Source organism: Otolemur garnettii, unplaced genomic scaffold (genome assembly GCF_000181295.1).
Source record: "Otolemur garnettii isolate 467f Iridium unplaced genomic scaffold, OtoGar3 scaffold00012, whole genome shotgun sequence".
NCBI classification, from domain to species: domain Eukaryota; kingdom Metazoa; phylum Chordata; class Mammalia; order Primates; family Galagidae; genus Otolemur; species Otolemur garnettii.
The window spans coordinates 4515756-4535490 of record NW_003852407.1 but is presented as its reverse complement, the minus strand read 5'-3'; the positions used below and the strand labels follow the sequence as shown (position 1 = coordinate 4535490).

Sequence of the window (19735 nt, the reverse complement as noted above, 5' to 3'; positions counted from 1 at the left end):
TCCGAGCATCTCTTAGTTTATTTAACCCTCACCCTCACACAGTGGGCACTTTATTTTCCTGTTACCTTCTGGGTGTCAGCCTGATCTCAGCTCCCACACTCTGTTTAGTCTCCCACCAGGCCTTCAGCAAGTGTGTGGCCTTGAAAGGCTAGTAGTCTAGAAAGACTATGCGGGTGGGTGGAGCGAAGGCATGGGAAGAAAGCAGAAATATTACTTTTTGCTAGTGTCTTAGGCAAGTGTGGCTTAGGAGAAGCCACTGCTTACAACAAAGAAACATTTTGACTTTTCATTTCTAAGCTATGTGGTAACAAATCACACAGAGGCAACTCCCGGCCACTCAAAATCTGCCACAATGAAACCAATACCAGTGTCATTATACCACCCCCGGCCCCAACCAGGAGGAATCTCTAGTTCATTAACTCTACCCAGAAGCTCTTCTGACCAAAGCCTAAAGGTTGGGCATGAGATCAATTACAGAGCAGAGAAGGAAGGAAAGGTGAAGGAGGCAGTGGGGGGCCAGGTAAACCCCAGGCCTCCCACCCTGGGGAGCTTTGGTCTGAGAGGTCCATGGAGCCTTCCTCTCAAAGAGCCCCATTCCACCAAGAGGCCTCTCAGAGAGCTATCAGTAAGAAGATGAAAATGTCGGAGTTGGAGACGAGAATGACAAGAATACCTTACATGTATACCTCACCGGAGGTGAAGCAGACAGCCAGGCTGTGAGGGTAGGGAGAACAGGAGGGAAGTTTTGATGGGCACAGAGCAGCAACACTGGGCCCAGGGCACTGCCCAGAGAAGGCAGTGTTGAGTGGGGTGACACACTGTGGAGATCCTTGGGTGGCAGGGTAGGGAGCCGCAGAGCATGAATACTGTCAGCTGATGAGGATAAAGAGCGCTGGGCCAGTAGGAGTGAAGACTAGAACCCGGCCAAGGCTCCTTGATGACAAACCTAACTTAGTTCACACATTAAGATAAATCACCCTTAAGAATATTTCCTGCATCACCAGCTCGTGAGAAGGAAAATTCCAGGATTATTCTCATGAGCTAGAAAGACCTGAGACAAGAAAGGGAATCAAAGTTGAGCCCTTTCCACATGACACAGGCAGTTTAAATATGTTATCACCATTGTTTCTCACAAGGGCAAGAAAAGCTATTGAGTAAGCCACCCAAGGTCACCCCATTTGGAGGTTACAGAAGCTGTGCAAGGTCATAGAGTCAGGAAATATCATGCCTGGGACTCCAACCTAAAATTAAACTCCAGAGCCTGTAGTCCCCATGGCTCTCACACTCCAGGCAGATGCCCCAAACGAGGCGAGTGCTCTCCACAGATGTTTCACATTCTGTACATTGCTCAGCCTCTCCTCACCTGGGAGGGTGTGATTTAAAGCAAAAGCAAAGCCAAGAACCAGACAGTTCTACTCTTGTTTCCTTTGCAGGTGGTATGCCCGCCACATAATGTGCAAAACCCACATTGACAATAAGGTAAGTGAGAATTTGCTGAATGAGTAGACTCCAGTACTATTAATATTTTGTAAACCCAAGAAATTGTCCAGATGTTAAGGCATAAAAATAACTCACTGCTGAGCCAATGAGGCATAAATGCTAAAAGGGACAAACCAGTGGGAAGAGTCAGTTGTGCTTAAATACGTTCCTTTTGGAGGGAGGTGGGCCTGAGCCTGGCACCCAGACAACTAGCATTTGGTATCCATTCTGCTTCTTACCAATCCATGGCTGTGGATAAGGTGCTTAGTCTCTGGACTTGCTGCCTCTCTCTAGAAGGACAGGATGACACAAGAATCAAACTAGTTGCTCTAAGGATGTGAATGTATATGCTGCTTTGCTTTCCCTCTATGACTTGGCCCATCCCTACAGTGTCTCAAGCCTAAAAGACAAGCTCTCTACCCCAAACAAAATTCTATCCATCCTTGAAGGCCCACAGGCATCCCCACTTCTTCTGCAAAGCCATCCCAGGCTCCATCTGTCCTCTATACTCACCGTCCAGCCACCCCCCTTTCCTTTACTGCCTTCATTCCCCAATTTGTCCCCTTCTGCTCTACCAAATTGTTGAGGCCTTTTGAATTAGCTTTCTTCTCTTCCATCTGGGGACTTTGTACCCTGTAGCCATAATCAGATGCTTATCCCTTCCTTTGCCTTTGTCAAAAATCTTTGCTCAGTGACCACTTCCTCCAGGAAGTCTTCCTGACCCTCTCTCGCTCCAGCCTGTTTGGCTGCTCCTGGCTGGAGGAGGTGGGTGGTCCATAGCTCCTAGGGCTCAACCCTATGTTAAGTAATGACTTCTCCCCCACACAGCTCTTTTAGTGACTGTGGTCCCTGTATTAGACTGAGCTCCTTGAGGTCTTAGCTATCTTGGCATTTTCAGATGTGCCTGGTCTGTGGAAAGGACTTACCAAATGTTAAATGAATTAGTAAATGGATTTCTACAGCAGTTACATAGTGTCATACAGTTCCTACAATAAGTTTTTAACTCCCTTGCCTGGTGGGGCATACAGCATTTTCTACAGTATTTCTCCTGAAGGCCTCTTTGTGCCAAGTTCAGTTTTAACTAAAACATTGGTGATCTGGTTAAGTGATTACTGAATTATCCACTGCATTGAATTCTCCCAGCTACCACATCCCAGCCCTTAGCTTGGCCAAAGAAAAATTAATTGGTTGCAAAGTGCATATCTAATTACAACATCCCGCCCCTGCCACAGAGATGCTCAAATGTTAATTATAACATATGCATCTCAATCAGCGAGCATGGCATTTAATGCAGCATTAATTACCGCCACTTGGGCCCCCCAGTACATACACAAAGCTCCCTTTTATCTGCCATTAGTACAGATTTTTGCACTTTAAGCAAGGAAGCCTTTCCTACTCAAAACCCAAACATTTTCTGTTAGCTTGGACTAAGCCCCCAGTTCTCCCACCTCAGAAGTCCCCAATCCCAAGCTGGGCCAGCACCATGGAGTCGTTGGGGGCAGGGTTTTGGCTTCTCCGCTGCTCAGGCTGCATCCCCAGCGTCCTCGGGCCAACCCGCTCTCCGGGCCCGCCATCCTGAGAAAGAAAGGCGAACTACATTACCCAGCAGGCCTCGCGTCTCCCTCTTTCCTTTCAAGTCTTTGCACGTGGCCGGAGGGGAAGGCGGGGCCTGGACGTCACTCTCCAACATTTTCTTTCCCCGTGTCAGATCCGCGAACATTTTTTTTTCCTTCCTATACTCCCTCCCCTCTACCCGCCCCTCCCTCCCTCTCTCCCTTCCCTCCCTCCCTCCCCTCTCTGCTGGGTCTTTGCACTGGGGCGCCCGGTCCGATCCGCAGCTGGGACGTGCCGAACTCGAGGCAGGAGTCGGCTCTCCAGAGCCTGGTCCCTCCCTTCCCCTTCCCTGTCCCCTTCCCCCACCCCCGACTCGGGATTCGCGCGGCGGCCCGAAGAACCCCAAGGTGAGCATCTCTACGTCCGTCCTCCTCTTTTAGTCATCCCAGCTTGAAGATCGATTCGAAGACTCGGGAGGAGGGCTGCGTGACATGCGCGTGCTTATAGATAAATCCGGGAAAACCACGCCAAACAATTAGCCCCCTTCCTCCTCCCTGCGCCTCTGTCAGTGGGGTATCGGCACCCATCCACCGCCCCCTCCTCCCCCACTGTGAGGGACTGCACTTCACAATCTAGCCCCCTTTCTGGGTTTGTCCCGTTCCCTGTCCTGTTCTGGACCCCGTGGGGAGCCATGGCCCTGGATCTCTAGCGCCCAGGGGTGTTCTTAGGCGCGCACGGCAGGAGCCCGGCTCGCTGTGGAGCTGCGGGGTGTAGCCGCTGTCATGTGCCGGGTTCCGACCCGGGGTTGGTGGAGGGGGGAGAGGAAGGGAGCGAGCGTGATTCCTCTCCCTTTTGTTTTGAAGCTCGCATTTGCTGCATCGAGCAGTTGGTTTAGTACGAACCAAACTTGCAGCTGTTCTCATCGCGCTCCGCCGAGGTAGGGAGCACGTCTCGGCGCCGGGGGCTGCTGCACTTGGGGCTGCCAGAGGGACCCTGGGAACGCGTCTCCACTCCGCCCCTCCCTCCCCGGTGACTGATTGTGTCTGTGGCAGTGAGCGTGTGTGTGCGCGCCCATCCCCGCGGGCTCGGGGACGTCTGTGGATGGCTGGCGTCTAGACAGGGTGCAGCCTCCTCCCTCCGTCCCTGGTGAGCCCGCGAGCCGCGAGGGGTCGAGGGGGATGGGAGCCGAGGAAGAAACCAAATCGGTGGACCCATTGCGGTCTCAGCTTTGGGCATTTCCCCCTGTTTGTGATTTTGTCTTTTTTATTATTCCTGTCGCCGCAGTGTAATTCGGCCTGGGGAATAGATCCGCCGGGTGGGGCAGGGGTTAAGTTGACAAGCTCTGAAAAACCAGCTCTCTTTGGCGAGTGACCCGAGCGGCAGTGGGGTGGGATCCTGCTCGAGTTCATCCGGACGACGAGCAGGTGACTATGGTCCGCGCTGGCGGTTGAAGAGGGCAGGCAGGGGGTTGGGCTGCGGCGGAGGTCCGGGGCCTCCGAGGCCGCGTGCGGGTGTTTGAATGCAACCGGAGGAGGCGTCCGGGGACCGCGCGACTGAGCCGGGCATTTCTCCATTGATCTTAAAAGACAAGCTGGGATCCAAACCCTTGTCTGGGTGGCGCTAGCTCTGTTAGTCTCCGCGGAGTTTTTGGCGTTGGGGCGAGGGGGAGGGGGCTGTGAGCCAGGAGTAGGGTTCAGCGTGCACAGGGGAAAGATGGCTAGTGGCTCTGTATGCGCCCCAACCCCGAGGAGTGAGGCGTCACCTCCCCCGCCCCTCTGTGTGTGTGTACACATTGCTTTGGCGTGTGTGTGGGGGGCGGGGACCGCAGACCGCGGCATAGTGGGGATGCTTGTGGGCCCAGATACCCCGCAGGACCGGTCCCGTCAGCTCCCTTATGGTTCTTGTTGGGGTCGTGTGTCGTCGCCCGCTGGTCCGGGTTTCTCGGGAGAGGGGATCGTGCGGTTACGGGCTGGGGGAGACCGGTCAAGCTATGCGTGTGCTTGTCATCCGTGCGGAGTCCCCGACCCGCCGTGAGGCAAGAGTCACGCGGCCCCTCCCTCCGCGTCCGCGACGCCCCCTGACACGGCGGCCCTGTGGACTGGTCTGGCTGGGTGAGGAAGTGCCGCGGGCGCGCGCATGTCGCCGTCCCGGGACACACTAGGGTTGACCCTTGCACCAAGGCGCTCCGTGGGTGTGCGTGCCCGCGCGCCCGCTGCCGGCTTCCCAGACCCTGGAGAGATGAGCGCGCTCTGCGGTCCCCTCACCCCCCACTTCGTCAGTCTGGGGACAGTGGGAGCCACAGGCTGCCTGGCTGCCCCAGTGCAGGCCCAGCCCGCTGCTGCCGCCCTAGTCGCTGCCCCGAAGCCCGCCCGCCTGGCACTCTGTCTCCGGGGGCCAGGGGCCGGCGCGGCAAGGGAGAAAGCAGCCCGGAGCTGCTCCGGCGGCAGTGGCTGGAGCCTCCGCAGGGCGAAAGTGACATAGCACTAGGGCCTCTGCGGCCAGGGCTGGAGCTAGAGGAAGGAGCCGCCCAGACCGCGGGAGGGGCACGCGGGCGGTCCGGCCCCAGCTCCTGCTGCTGGGAGCGGGGTCTGGGCCGAACCTCAGGAATCCTGGCTCCGGGCAGGTTCCGGCCGCGCGAGGAAATTGCCTGGCTTTCTCGAAAACCCAGTTACAGTGGAACAGAATGTGCCCAGCCGACGCTCCTTGATGTCCGGGACGCCTTCGGGTTGCCTGAGGAAACTCCTCTGAGGGAGTGTTTGAAACAGGATTCAGTTTACACATAGCTCATCTCATCTGTGTGTCAAGTATCTGTCCTGGATAATGTAAGCTCAGAGGCAGTAATTTTGTAACACATTCTGGCGTAGAGTGTCATCAGTGATTAACAGATTGCTAGAATAATAATATGTTTGCATGACCTTATGGGGCAGCCCCCCCCCCCCCAGTATTATTGTAGCATTTATTAAGAGGGTCCAGTGAGGCAGGAGAGTAGTAACTCCATTATACAGATGAGCACACTGAGGCTCAAAAAGTGCTGAGACTTGCCTAAGGTCTCTCAGTAGGAGATGAGCTGCCTCCCCCTGGGTGATTTCTCTTATCAGCCTATGGCTTTTTATTTAAGTAGTGGCTTCTTGTTTTTATATTTTTATATTTTTCTTTTTTTTTTTTTTGAGACAGAGTCTCACTTTATCGCCCTCCATAGAGTGCTGTGGTGTTACACAGCTCACAGCAACCTCTAGCTCTAGGGCTTAGGTGATTCTGTTGCCTCAGCCTCCCAAGGAGCTGGGACTACAGGCGCTCGCCACAACGCCCAGCTATTTTTTTGTTGTTGTTGCGGTCTGGTGGGGGCCGCGTTTGAACCCGCCACCCTTGGTATATGGGGCCGGCGCCCTACTCACTGAGCCACAGGCGCCACCCTGGCCTCTTGTTTTGAGGATGGATTCTTGACACCTCAGCTGTACTGAACCTGAGAAAGGGGGTAAATTTTTACTGGTACTTACTCTTTTTCAAAATACTTTTGGTTTGCTAACAGTTGTGATGAAAATAGCCATTAAAGAGCAAAAGTCTGCATTACTCCACTTATCACTCATTTAATAATTTGCTCCTGGTGAATAGATAGATGTCAGCTGTGATGCCTGCATGCAATTAATTTGTATGGGAAACCTGTTCACACAACACATGCCTGGGTTCATATGGGCGTGTTTCTGGAGTCCTTAATGAATCCAAGTTTTATTCTGTAGTTACAGGTTTCAGAGTCATTGGATTTAAAATGTGGGCCCCTGAGGAGCCATCCCAGGTTATACTCCCTGACCCCTCCTTTCTCCAGGGATGAGGAAGCCCAGGAAAAAGTAAAAAGCCTGTACATGCCTGTGTATATTCCTGAGAGTTTATGTACTTGAAGGTTCTCAGGTATTGCCTGGAGGGTTAAGTTTGTCCAACTAATCAACTAATTAACTGTTGATTCACAAATATGTATTGGGCACCTATGTGCTTGTGTATCTAGGAGTGTATTCAAAGAAAATGTAACAAATGTTAATTTAGTCCAGCTAATGTTTATCAAGCACTTCCCTTAGGCTAGATACTCTACTGTGTTTTGGGCACACAAAAATAGTATAGTGGAAATAAAGTTACAGTGCAGTATCAGAGGAGGGAATAAATGACACATGTTTTAAAGCACTTACCCTGGAACTTAGTCAGTTTCCTATGTATTGGTTGCAGGGGGCTCATAATGCCAGTGTGCCAGTTCTTATCCTAGAGCAAATACAAAAGAAAGCGAAGGGTGGAAAGAAGATCCTTGTCACATATCTCTTGAACCTTCCAGAAGGGCCCAGAGCTGTCTGGTAGAAGTTAGGCAGCTGGTGGGAAATTACCCTGAGAGCAACTAAGAGGAGCTGAGGATAAGTTCAACCAGCCCCCACCCCAGCCCTGAGGTGCTGTGTTTCTGGGAGGCTGTGGCTTTGACCAAGCTCTGTGTTGCTCAGGCCCTGCCTGGGTGTAAGGGTTTTTGTCTCATAGGTCTGTATAGATGTACTGATATACGGGTCTGCTTTTTATCTTTTTCTAAACTTACTCTATAGTCCCTGACCTTTTCCTCTAATTTCATTTCAGTTTTGGGTGCCATTGCCCTTGTTTTAAAGTTATGTTGTTTGCAGTCAGATCATGAAGAAGGAAGTAGGAGAGGGGTGGTGAGGATGGAGACAGAATTCTGAGCCCAGATAAGTAACAGAAGATACAAACACACAGGCAAATTGCAGTTTTTGAGAATTCTCCAAACATGATGGGGTTAATGCATAACCTACCTGACAAAGTGGCAGCTACTTTTGATGTTTTGGGTGGGGTGGGGGATTCTCTACCTCTGGGCCTCACTGCTGACTCATTGGTACCCTGAGCTCAACCGCTCACTTTTAGGCTTGAGTTTTCTTCCCTCCCCCATGCCCCACCCCCTCCCGGCACTGAGTTGAATCTAGAACCATGCTGTGATGATGGCCTTCTCCCTGAATTACCACCATGCCGACTATCAACGTCTGCCTCTGATTTCTGAATTAAGCCCAGGCCAGACCTGGGGTCCAGGAGAGGGTGAGAAAAGATGCATCCTTGGATCCTAGGCACCTAGAGCTGGGCAGGGCCTTGCAGGTGATCTGATCTCTATGTGAAGACCTTAAAGTCCAGAGAAGTGAAATGACTTGCTCAAGGTCACAGTGAGCCCTTGGCAGAGTGGGACAAGAAATCCTGGAGTTGGAGATCTCATCCAATCTTCTTTCTTCCTCTATACAATGATGTTTTCTGAAAAAAAGTTGCATCCTTATTTCCCAAACAGTGTGAGCTCTCCATCTTCTCTCCTTTGTTCTGGTATTGAAAAAGGCTAAAGAATACTTTTTCAGTTTTGATTTCCTTTCCTTTAAGACTGCTCTTTCTTACTTCCTTTTCATCCTTTTTTTTTGAGATGGAGTCTCACTTGCTCACCTTTGGTAGAGTTCTGTGGCGTCTTAGCTCACAGCAATCTCAAACTCTTGGGTTCAAATGATCCTTTTGCCTCAGCCTCCCAAATAGCTGGGACTATAGGCTATTCTTTAGAGACAGGGTTTTGCTCTGGCTCAGGCTGGTTTTGAACCTGTGAGCTCAGGCAGTCCACACGCCTCAGCCTCCCAAGTGCTGGGATTACAGGTGTGAGCCACCATGCCTGGCTTCATTTTCATCTTTGGCATCCAGGCATGAAGGAGGGTATGTATTTGGGAGAGATAGTAGGCTTGGGGTCTTCCAGCACTCTTAAGGTGGTTTGTGGCTTTTTGGCCCCATGGCACATACTCAGGAATCTCCTGGAAGTGTTTACATAGTTGGGGTGTGTGTGTGTGTGTGTGTGTTTCTAGGAAGAAGAGCCTCAGATTTCATTTCATTCTCAACTGACTCAAGTAAGGACAAAACTACTGGTGGGAAGGAGGACAGTAGGTTGATTGCTCCGGGGACTATTACGACACTGTACACTTAATGTGGCTTTACAATTTACAAAGCATTTCACACATATTATCCCATCTGCCTTTCACAATAGGTTGCTATCATTATCTCTGTTTTATAGATGAGGAAACTGAGCCTCTGTGGTTAGTGACATTCCCAAATCACAAGTAAGTAGTCCACATAGAACAGAGATCTGGACCCTGACTTCAGACTTCAGATCTAGTGCCCAGGGCTGAGGTGGCTTACCATCTGACATCAGTGCTGTTTTATGAGTGGAAGGCCTTGAACTTTTCAGATCTTCTTTATATCTACTGTTGACTCATATTCCAACACAGAGCCAGACCCAAATGCTAACTTATCCAGGGGGTAGGGTGGATAAAGTATGAGGGGCAGTTACTATAGCAACCATAGAATGGGGCTAGTTTGGGATGATTTCAAGGGAGAGGTGAATCTTATAGTAGGACTGGGGTCATGGTGGAGAAGGTTTTAGGCTGGGGGAGTGGCCCAAAAGTGGGTAAAGGGAAACTGTGCTTGGGGTGGAGGTGGAGCAGACCTAAGAGGTTTGCTCAAACACCCTACAGTCTGTGGGAGCTTCTCTGTAGTCTTGGGCTCTGTTTCTATGTCTGACTCTGTATTGGGCCCTTTTGCTCAAACATCCTGCAGTCTGTGGGAGCTTCTCCATAGTCTTGGGCTCTGTTTCTATGTCTGACTCTGTATTGGGCCCTGGGGCTGTGGCCTTGGCCAGGTATAACCCCCTATCTTCAAGGAGCCCACTGTCTAGGGGAAGAGACAGACACTTAACTGCGCTGTTCACTGTGGTGTGGGGAGCACAGGGGTGGGGAGAAGCTGGAGGGCCTTGTAGACAAGAGGCATTTGTTTTGACCAATGGCTCAGGGAGGGGGCCTAAAGGAAATGACTTGGTAGCTGAATCTTAATGAGAAGGAACTAGGCAGGAGAAGGGAACTCAGGGAGGAGGAACTGTGTACACGCAGGTGTGGAGGCATGAGACTGCCTGGGTGTAGGGAGGAACGGCAAGCAGTGAGGTCAAATGCAAAGGCGGAAAGGCAGACAGCACTCAGAGCTGAGACGAATTTTAAGCTTGGCTGAGACCTAGCCTTCAGCCTGCAGGTGAGGCATGGAGGAAGGGCCTTACTCAGAGGTGAGGTATGAGGCCCTGGATCAGAAGAGAGTGTGCAGTGGAGCAGTAACAGCCTCCATACAGTATCTAAGTTGTAGCAGAGGAGCCCTGGAAACAGGACTGGACTGAAGGGCATATATTAAAAATATTTTGGCAGCTAGGATGCCGGCCATATACACTGGGGCTGGCAGGTTCGAACCTGCCAAATAACAATGGGCCTGCCAAACAACAACGATAACTACAACAACAACAACAAAATCGCCAGGTGTTGTGGTGAGCACCTGTGGTCCCAGCTACTTGGGGTGAGAAGGAAGACAGGTGAATTCAGTGCCAAAGTTTTGAGAAGTTTTGGCTCAGTGCTTTTCAGGCTGAGGCAAGAGAATTGCTGAAGCCCAAGAGTTTGAGGTTGCTGTGAGCTGTGACGCTGTGGCCCTCTATCCAGGGAGGCATAATGAGACTCTGTCTCAAAAAAACCCAAAATATTTGGGAGCAAAGTCTCCAGTGATTGATTAGGCTCAATGATAAGGGAAGAGTCCCAGTGACCCCCAGGTTTCCGCCCTCCCGGAATGGGTGATTGGTAGCACTTTAGCCAGGTGTGAACTTCTGGTTGCTGGAGCAGGACTGCTGTGTTTGGGGTGAGAAGGAAGACGGTGAATTCTGTGCTACAGGCATAGAACTTGAGTTGCTGGCAGGAGAGTTGGATGTTGCTGTCTTACAGACAATACAGCACAGGACAGAGCCTGCAGAAGTGTGGGCCGAGCTGCAGTTCTGGGAGTGCTGAGTGTGACTGTGCTGGCTGCTACAGACAATGAGAGCAGACCTCTTCCTCCTATTGTCAGAGAATCCTTTGTCATGCCGGGTGCTGTCGTCAGGGAAGCCAGGCGGGGATGCTGTGTCATGCTGGCGGCCGGGCTGGCAGAATCCACGGACAGCCAAGAGTGAGCTTCAGCTGGAAGCATCAGAGTGAGTTAGGGGAGAGACATTTTGTTTTCTAATGTGTACCGTGAGCAGAGGGCTGTTCCAGGCCCTTAGGGTGTGAATATGGGGCAGGAGGTCCAGGATCCTGCTTCTAGGAGCAGGCAGTGTGCTTGGGGAGACAAGATGTGAACACATGAAGCCACTAAAAAGCTGTAACACCCAGAGCAGAAAGTAGAATGCAAATTAAATAGCATGTTGCGGAGACTGTGTTTCTGCTGATTTTTGTAGAGCTGGTGTGTTTTAGGCAGAGAGCCGGTCTTTTCCTGACTGACAGTAGTGCCTGGCACAAAGTTAAGTGTTTGTTCAGGCTATGTTTGTGGATATGCAGGGATATGGCCAGAGTTGCCTGTCTTGGTGGGGAGGTCAGCCAGGGAAGGTTTCCATGAGCAAGCCCAAAGGGGGCCTCCCAACACTGATTTAGAATACCCCAAGGGAATAAAAATCTTGAAAGTCTTCCAATGACAAAGCACCTAGAAATGCTGTATAAGCTGTAATGAGCATCCTTTCAAAGCAGAGCTAAGTTCATAGAGTGTAAGGGAAATCCTCAAGGTCTCAAAAGCCAGTGTGGAGGGTGAGCTCAGCTGAGGCTTGGCCAGGCCTAGGGGTGGGAGTGCTATTGAGGGCTAGTTACTGATCTCAAAACCCCAGGGGTTAAGGGTTGACCATGTTTCCTCCAGGACTAGAGATGAGACCAGTGTTGGAATTTAGATCCTTGCCTTAAATGGGACCAACAAAGGTTTGTGTGCTTGGAGAAAGGATGGACGAAATGCCTGCCCAGATGCCAGTGGCATGGTGGGGATGCTTTTTATCCTGACCTGATGTGAGGTCCTGTTGCGGCTCCTTCCTGTTCCACAACAGCAAGGTCCTAAGAATTTGAGACCTCAGGCCTGTTTTGGCTTTGGATGTCTACTAGACATGCAGTCCTGGAGACTCCCCAGAGGAGAAATTAGCATATGCAGGCTGCATGCAGATTATTTGAGGCTTGTTTTGCTTCTCTGTGGTGTTGACTATCAGGATGCATGGACCTTTTCTTTTGCTCATCAGCTTTTGTTAGTGTTTGTGTATTTAATATGTGGCCCAAGACATTTGTGTTATTCCAATGTATGCCAGAAAAGAAAGCAGGTTGGACACCCCTGAAAGTCTTGGGGGCCAGGGTTCTCCCACTACAGGTTCTAGGTTCTCAGGAACCTGGGAAGATTCTGGGGCTTTTTGTCAGAAGGAGGCTTTAGGGCCATAGCAGGCTAAATGAGTGAGGAGAGAAAAGAGAAAGCACCCTTGGAGGGGAGCTCTTTTTGAATCTCAGCAAGCTGCACAACCAGTGGTGGGGAATGACTGTTCCTGCCTTGGGGTTTCTGTCCCTTAGGAAAAACCTGCACTCGAGCCTATCTAAGAAGCCCAGAATGTTCACTCTCCCCTGCCACATACTCAGATTGGGTTCTTACAGATGAAACTTCTTCCCAGGGTTCCCACAAGAGTGTCCTGTGCAGACTCCCATCTCTGTTGATCCTGCAGGCCACCCACCACGTTGTCCAGAGCCTTTAGTTCCTATCATTTCAAACTTGGGAGACACTTTAGAGGTCACCTACTCAACCATCCACCTGGTGTGGGAATCTGAGTAAAGCCCTTGGCCCAGATGCTTCCTCTGGCGGGTTCCCTGCCCGTGAACCAACACCTGCCCGTTCCAGAAGGCTGTGTTGAGGCTTTGCCAGCTTCTAACCATCCACCCTGCAGGCATCCTGAGAGATGGTTTCAAGACCCTTCACCATCCCACTTGCTTTTGCTAGAAGGGCCTCAGTGTATTGAACTAAGATTCAGTGAGAATCCAGACAACATCTGTCTTCTCTTAGCACAGAGGGAGCTTTTGAAAATGGATATAAGGTTCGCTGAGCCGGCTGCATGGGCGCAGTCTGTGATGGGGAAGTTTTGAGAAGCTTTTACTCAGTGCTTTTCAAATGATCATGACAGAAACAGCAGCACACACTGCATGTCCCTTCCTCCAGTGTCCGGAATACATCACGGTGATAAGTAAGCGACCCCTGAATCTGGGGAACTGGCACTTACTGCACGCCTGTTCGTGCCAGGCACAGTGCTGGGTGCCATCTGTATGCCTTACTAGATGAGAGTAACTTCTGGGAGAGACAGAGACAGAGTGGCAGAGGCAGAACTCTCCCAATGCTTGATGGTAGTTGTGACAATCGAGCCCTGAAGTTATTCAGAAAGAATGTGTGTGGTTCCGGTCCCGAGTAGGTGGAGCTGGCACATTCCTCCTGCTCTGTCCTTATAGGGCCTTCTTGTAGGGTAGGCAATATCTGATCTCACCACTAGCCAGGAACCCACAGGCCTTTGCCATACTCTTCAAGTGTTTGCTGAAATACTTAAGAGTTTGAACCATGAGCTCAAGAAAGTAAATCTTGAGCTGTGTCACCGAACAGGGCAGTGTTGGCAAAGTGTTTTTTTGGAGCATACAGCTTATCTGTGTGTTGGTGTCTGTCTGCAGTGCCCTGGGCTCTCTCAGGAAGCAAAACGGTGTTCTGCTCCTCGTCCTTCCTTGCATCAGTGGGATGGCTGGCATTCGTGTGGGTCGTCTGTTCACCATGCCTCATGTCAGGTGACGCGCAGCCTGAGGTGCCTTTGCAGGGAGGTTGCATCAGACAGCTGGAAGCCTGGATGTGCTCTGCCACTTTTCTGCAGGACCCTGTGCCAATGGGGCCAGGGGTGAGGGTCAAGCATTCTGGGAAAGCACCCAATTCCCTTCTACTTCCAAAATTTGTTTCCTAATGCCCACATTCTATCGGTTTGCTTTAATCCTTTTAGCTTAATAGCTCTTAGCCTGTCAACATTTGGTTCAGTTAGCAGGCGTGCGTCCTGCATCTTCTGTGGGTCAAGCTTTGGGTGAGCCTGGCAGACTCCCTGCCTTCTGCCTTCCCAGAATATCCTTAAGTTAGTGTAGTAGGGTGAGTGTTGGGCTGGAGGAATGGAAAGGGTGCTGAAGCAGGCAGAAGTGTGGTGACTGTATTTTTTTGTTCAAATGCATAATCGTGCAGGGACACAGATGAAAACCGAGCTTGTCCTAGGCAAATGAGGGCTTATGGGCTCATAGGCCAGGGACGGTGTGTGCATGTGAGTCACACCTAACACTATCATCAGTCCTTGATCCTGCAGGGTATATATAGGGGGACTGGGGGAAGTGCTTGTGCATAAGAGAAATGGGCATCTGTTTGCCCACTTTGCTTAAGGGCTAGAGGGGAAAGCATTCTCTGTGGGAACTGTGGGGTTCAGCTTACAAGCCTCTGTTTCCATCTTGTATTTCACCACGATCTCAGTTTGGGGGTTGAGGGTAGAAGTATGTAAAGATGAAAACCTTCTGACTTGTAGTGTGTTATTAGCAATGGGCAAAAGAATAGTAGACTAACAGTGGCTTTAAAAACAAGATGTTTCAACTCACATAGCCAGAAATCTAAAGGTTAGAGTTCTAGAGTTGGTTAGTTCAGTGGGCCAGTGATAATTTCAAGGATTCATTCTAACCATCAGGGCTACTGTCTTCAGCATATTGGCCTTTGCTCTCAGGCTTGTCCCCTCATGGTTGTAAATGGCTGCTACTGCTCCAGGCATCACGTTCTCATGCAACTGTATCCAAAGGCAGGAAGGTAGATTTCTCCTTGTCCATCTTAATTTGTTACAGAAGCAACATTTTCCAGAATTTCCCTGCTGGAATTTCCATCAAGTCCCATTGAAGAAAAATGTGTCAATACCCAAGGCTCAGTGGAGGATAAGAAAGCACCTCTCTGGTGTTTTCCCCTTCATCTATAGCAAAAGGTGAACTTGACTTCAAAGAAAGTGGGGAGAGGAACAGTGGTTGGGTAAGCAATGATTAATATTTGCTTCACCAAGTTTCAACATAGTATTATTTATTTATTTGGGAGAGGGATTAGCTTTATTGAAATATAATTTTTATACTTCAGTATAATTGAAGTTTAAAAAAATACTGCCCCCCTGGTTCTGGCAACCACCAGTCTGCTTTTTATCAGCATAGTTTTGCCATTTCTAATAATTACTATGTCTTAACCTGTAGGTAATACCCGTGCATAGGATCCCAGGTATCCCAAGGACTGCCTTCCATATGGTCTCAGTAGTGAGCTCTGGGGCCCCTGTACCTAGCAGCTCCTTCAGTTTCCTGCCACTGGGGTAAGGTGGAGAACCCTGGCAGGCAGAATCATCTAAAGAGAGGGAGCATGTGTTCTGGTGGCCCAGATGGGGGGACTGGAGAGGCTTGAGAGCCTGAGGGACAGCCAGGAGATGGAGGACAGTGGGCACCTTTGCAGACAGCTGAGGGATTGAGAGAGGAATTGCATCTCAGCCTTGGACACCTTAGATCCTACAGGTTGAGAGCTTTCTTGTCCGTGTTGATTTACCTGGGCTTTGGGAAGATGGTGGTGGCTGCCACCTCTCCAAACCACCATCCCCTTTATACACAAGCGTACAGACCGCCAGGCCACAGGACCTACCTCTCAAGCTGAGGGACAAGTCTGTTCCCTGGAGGCTCCTCTACACCCTGCCCAGATAGTCGCCTTGTCATGGTCCCCCTCCCTCTTCTCTTTCTCTTCAGGGACAGTGAAGGTGAGTGTTGGATTGGAAGAAAGGAAAGGGTTCATTCTCTTCCCCTCTTCCCCTTCTGCTCTTCCTCCCCCTCCTTCTCCCTGCCCCATAGGATTGGTCTGTGTACCATTAGGGCACTTAGCACTTCTCATCACCCCCTACTAGTTCATCATCCTGGTTATGTCTCTGATCCATCCTGTGAGATCACAGCACCCTGGAGATCCTATCCTTGTCAGCATCGTCAGTGCATTTCCCATAAAATCAGAGCAGAGCCAGCCCTGGGATCCAAGATCTATGGAAAAATACATTTTTTAAGGCAAAATGCACATTTGTAGAAAGGCACTTGTTCATGTTGGGGACTATGGGGTTCAGCTTACAGACCTCCATAAGCAGGGTGACCAGCCAGTCCTGTGTGTAACAGTCGAAAACGTGTCGACCAGTTATGACTTACCTAGTAACATGGATTACTATGCGTGAAATTGAGGGTCAACAATGTGTAAGAGGCAAAACTGGCTATGCCACATCTTAGCTGTGTGACCTGGGGTAAAATTCTTAACCTCTGCTGTGGTCTGAAATGTTGTGTCACCCCAAAATTCAGTTTGTTCACCGAAGTGACAAACCTTCGTGGCAAGGCACAGTGCCACAAAGGAGGATCTATGGATCACTACATTTTTCTTCCCTAAAGATAATCAACCATGCTGTCAGGGGTTGAATTGTATAACCCAACCCCACCCCTCATTCATAATTTGAAGTCCTTACCCCAGAACCTCAGATCGTGATTGTTTTAATGATAGGACCTTTAAAGAGATAATTAAGGTAAAATGAGGCCATTAGCTGGGCCATAATCCAGGCTGACTGGTGTCCATAAGAGATTAGGACACAGGCAAGACACAGACGGAGGTGCAGCCATGTGAGGACACAGTGAGGAAGTGCCAGCCCTGATGACACCTTGATCTTGGATTTCCAGCCTCCAAAATAAGGACATTTCTGTTGTTTAAGGCCCTTAGTCTGTGGTAGCTTGTTCCGGCAGCTTACCAGCTAAGGCAGAAGGGATCTCCCCTGCAGCTTTCAGAGGGAGCACAGCCCTGCCAACACCTCGGTTTTGGATTTCCAGCCTCCAGAATTATGGGGCAGTAAATTTCTGTTGTTTTCCAACACACAGTTTGTAGTCGTTTGTTACAGTGACCCTAGGACACATGCATTATGGCCTCTGTGCTTAGGGCTTCACCTCCTCAGAGGAGTTAGCCTTCCAGCCTTGGGTGTAAGTGTTAGTTTCCTCTTTTGCAGATACCAGTGAGAGGTTAGCATTTACCCTGAGGTCACACAGGGACCCAAGGGTACAAATTGAGATCTGTGTGGATCCAAATCTGGACTGTGCCCTGAGTACTGCGTGTTTGGATGGTGGGGAGATGTGTGTAAGCTCAGGGAATTTCTACTGAAACCCTGGGCAATCCAACAATAACTTTAACAACCTCACATTTATTGAATAGTGCAGTGTTGAAATGCTGAGTCAGCACTTTTCATGTGCTATCTTTATTGGCCTTCACGGCCTCTATTTTATAGATGAAAAAGTGAGAGTACAGAGAGGAAGGTATCAGTCTATTTTGGCTGCTATAACAAAATCCGGTAGACTGGATAGCTTATGAATAACAGAAATATTTCTCGAGTTCTGGAGATTGGGAAGTCCAAGATCAAGGCAGATTCAGTGTCTGGTGAGGGGCTGCTTTCTCCTAGATGGTGCCTTCTTGCTGCATCCTTAAGTGGCAGAAAGGGTGAGAGACTTCTCTAGGGCCCTCCTTTATGAAGGCACTAATCTTCTTCATGAAGGCTCCACCCTCATGACCTAATCACCCCCCTAAAGGCCTCACCTCCTAATACCATCTCACTGGGGGTTAGATTTCAATATATGAATTCTGGGGTGACACAAGATCTCAGACCACAGCAGAGGTTAAGTGTTTTACCCCAAGTCACACAGCTAAGATGTGGCATAGCCAGTTTTGCCTCTTACGCATTGTTGACCCTCAATTTCACGCAGAAACTATCCATGTTACTGGGTAAGTCATAACTGGTTAACAAGGTGTTAACTGTGACACACAGGTATTGGCTGGTCACCCTGCAGTCCTCCTGTGGTGTTCTGTAAAGGTCACTGGTCTTAAATCTGCCACTAGTGGCCTGGGTGCTCTCAGGCAAGTCATTTTACATCTGGATATTTTCTCCTGTGTTACTCAGGGCTTGGATGAGATAATATCTAAAGAATTAGATCGTCTCATTCTGAGATTCCTGATACCCGTTCCTCTATAATGCAGGGATTGTGTCCTCGGTTTGGACTCGTGCAAGGAAGAGAGAATCCCTGTGACACTGTCTTTGTCATTTACCTCCATTGAAGGTAGACGCTCCAGATCTGCCTGAGACAGCCAGTTGGGCCTGTGGTTTGGCCCTTCACTCCTTTTCTCTGAAATTAATTCTTTCAACAAGGTAGAAATTATCCCGATCTTGTACCAGCTCTGTTCTAGGTTTTCTCAGGGCAGGGGCTTCAAGTTATGGCCATAGAAGCATGTGGGGAAAGGTTGCTGGTGACACAGTGCCGGTGTGTTTCCTTCCTCTGGAGAAGCAAGCATAGGGCCTGCGGGCTCATTCGCAGAGAGAGAAGCCACAGGCTCAGCAAGCCTGGACGGCCAGGCTGAGCTGGTCTTTGGCTTCACCCTGTTTCCAGTTGCCCTTGGGCCCAGATAGATGGCAGGTGAGGGTGAAGGGGGGTGATGGTGCGATCCCAGAGAGCACACGGTAAGCAGGGCCATCAGAGCGAGGATGATAAGCCTCCAGCCGCCCAGCTACTGGTCTATCCCCACAGGGTTCTCCTGATTTTACTTACCTCATTACAGCCAAGTTTACTTAATGTATCTGTAATAGGTTTTAGGATTAGAAGACCAGTTGCGTGTCTTTCAAAGCTCCCAGTTCCCAGTGACTTGCTTATGACCTCAGGACTCCTGAATCTCAAGTGCCACCCCAGTGGGTGGACGAGTTGGAAGAGGCCTGGACATTCTTCTGGATGCAGAGACTGCACAGTCACTCGGTGGGGGAGAGAGGTGGCTGTCCATTTGTGTGACAAGATGAGTTATGTCCTCATTTCTTGCTGTTGTCATTGCCACCAGGGGTCATTGCTTGTGAGGTGGCTAGAGAAGAGAGCTGGCAGGGCTAATGCATTTCCTCCAATGGCGACATTTAAGCAAGAAAACTCGGGTAACCTGGCCAAGGTCACATGCCAGACTTGCCAGTGAGAAAACAAATTGAGGACCTCTGAACTAACTGTTCTCTGAACTGTGCCTTCCTGATTCTTTCGAATGGAGCGTGTGGAAGTTTCTGGATTCCCTGGTCTAGCTGTGTCTCCCTCAGGAACGAGCTCTGGACACCACTGTACCCAGGCTGAGGCAGGCAATGTCATGGCAACAGAAATTCTCATGGTGTTTGCTCCCTGGGCTGTGTGCTGGCAAAGTAGCCCACCTGTAGGCAGGATGCTGGACGGAGTTGGGGCACCGTGCTCTAGGGGACTGGGAGCATGGCTCCTTCCCGCGTTCTCTCCACCAGCCTCACACCACCTTTTCTGAGACAGAATCTTTGAGGTTTTCTGAGAACTGCTTGAGGACTTCTGGGACCCCTACAATCTGGAGATGAGAGGGACTCTAGAAGTTTGACCTAATCCCAGATCTGAAAGCCAGGAGGGACCAGGGGGTCTTGGCCTCCTGCAGGTGTTTGCCTTGCAGCCTCCTGAGAACAGGAAGTTCACTGCCTTGCAGCCTGGGTCACTACCGGGCAGCCCAGGGCCTGAGGGCGCTCACACAAAGGCATGCTCCCGTTGGCCCTGCTGTGCTCTGAGAGCAATATTGAATACTCTCCCTTTCTTCCTTTCTTCTTCCTGGGAGACTAAGCGTTCCGAACACCAAGTCCTCTCTTAGAGGTAAACGCTATTCCCGCAAGCTTTCCCTTGCAGGGTGTCCAGAACCCACCCTGGAGTCCCTTCTCCAGACATCTCTTTTTTTTTTT

The 19735-nt window shown here is 50.2% G+C and overlaps 1 protein-coding gene across 5 annotated transcripts in view; it reads left to right on the top strand.

Annotated features, from left to right (window-relative positions):
• Positions 1-3325: 3325 nt before the first annotated feature.
• The window catches only part of CTIF (cap binding complex dependent translation initiation factor), a 308199-nt gene continuing 291789 nt past the window's right edge, over positions 3326-19735 (top strand). For 3 of the 5 annotated variants that reach the window (XR_002772049.1, XM_023510270.1, XM_023510267.1), the window contains exon 1: positions 3867-3970. The gene's annotated coding sequence lies outside the window, so the exon portion shown is untranslated. Of the gene's footprint in view, positions 3441-3866; positions 3971-19735 lie in introns of those variants that run through there. The other 2 variants (XM_023510268.1, XM_023510269.1) reach the window with 2 other exon arrangements.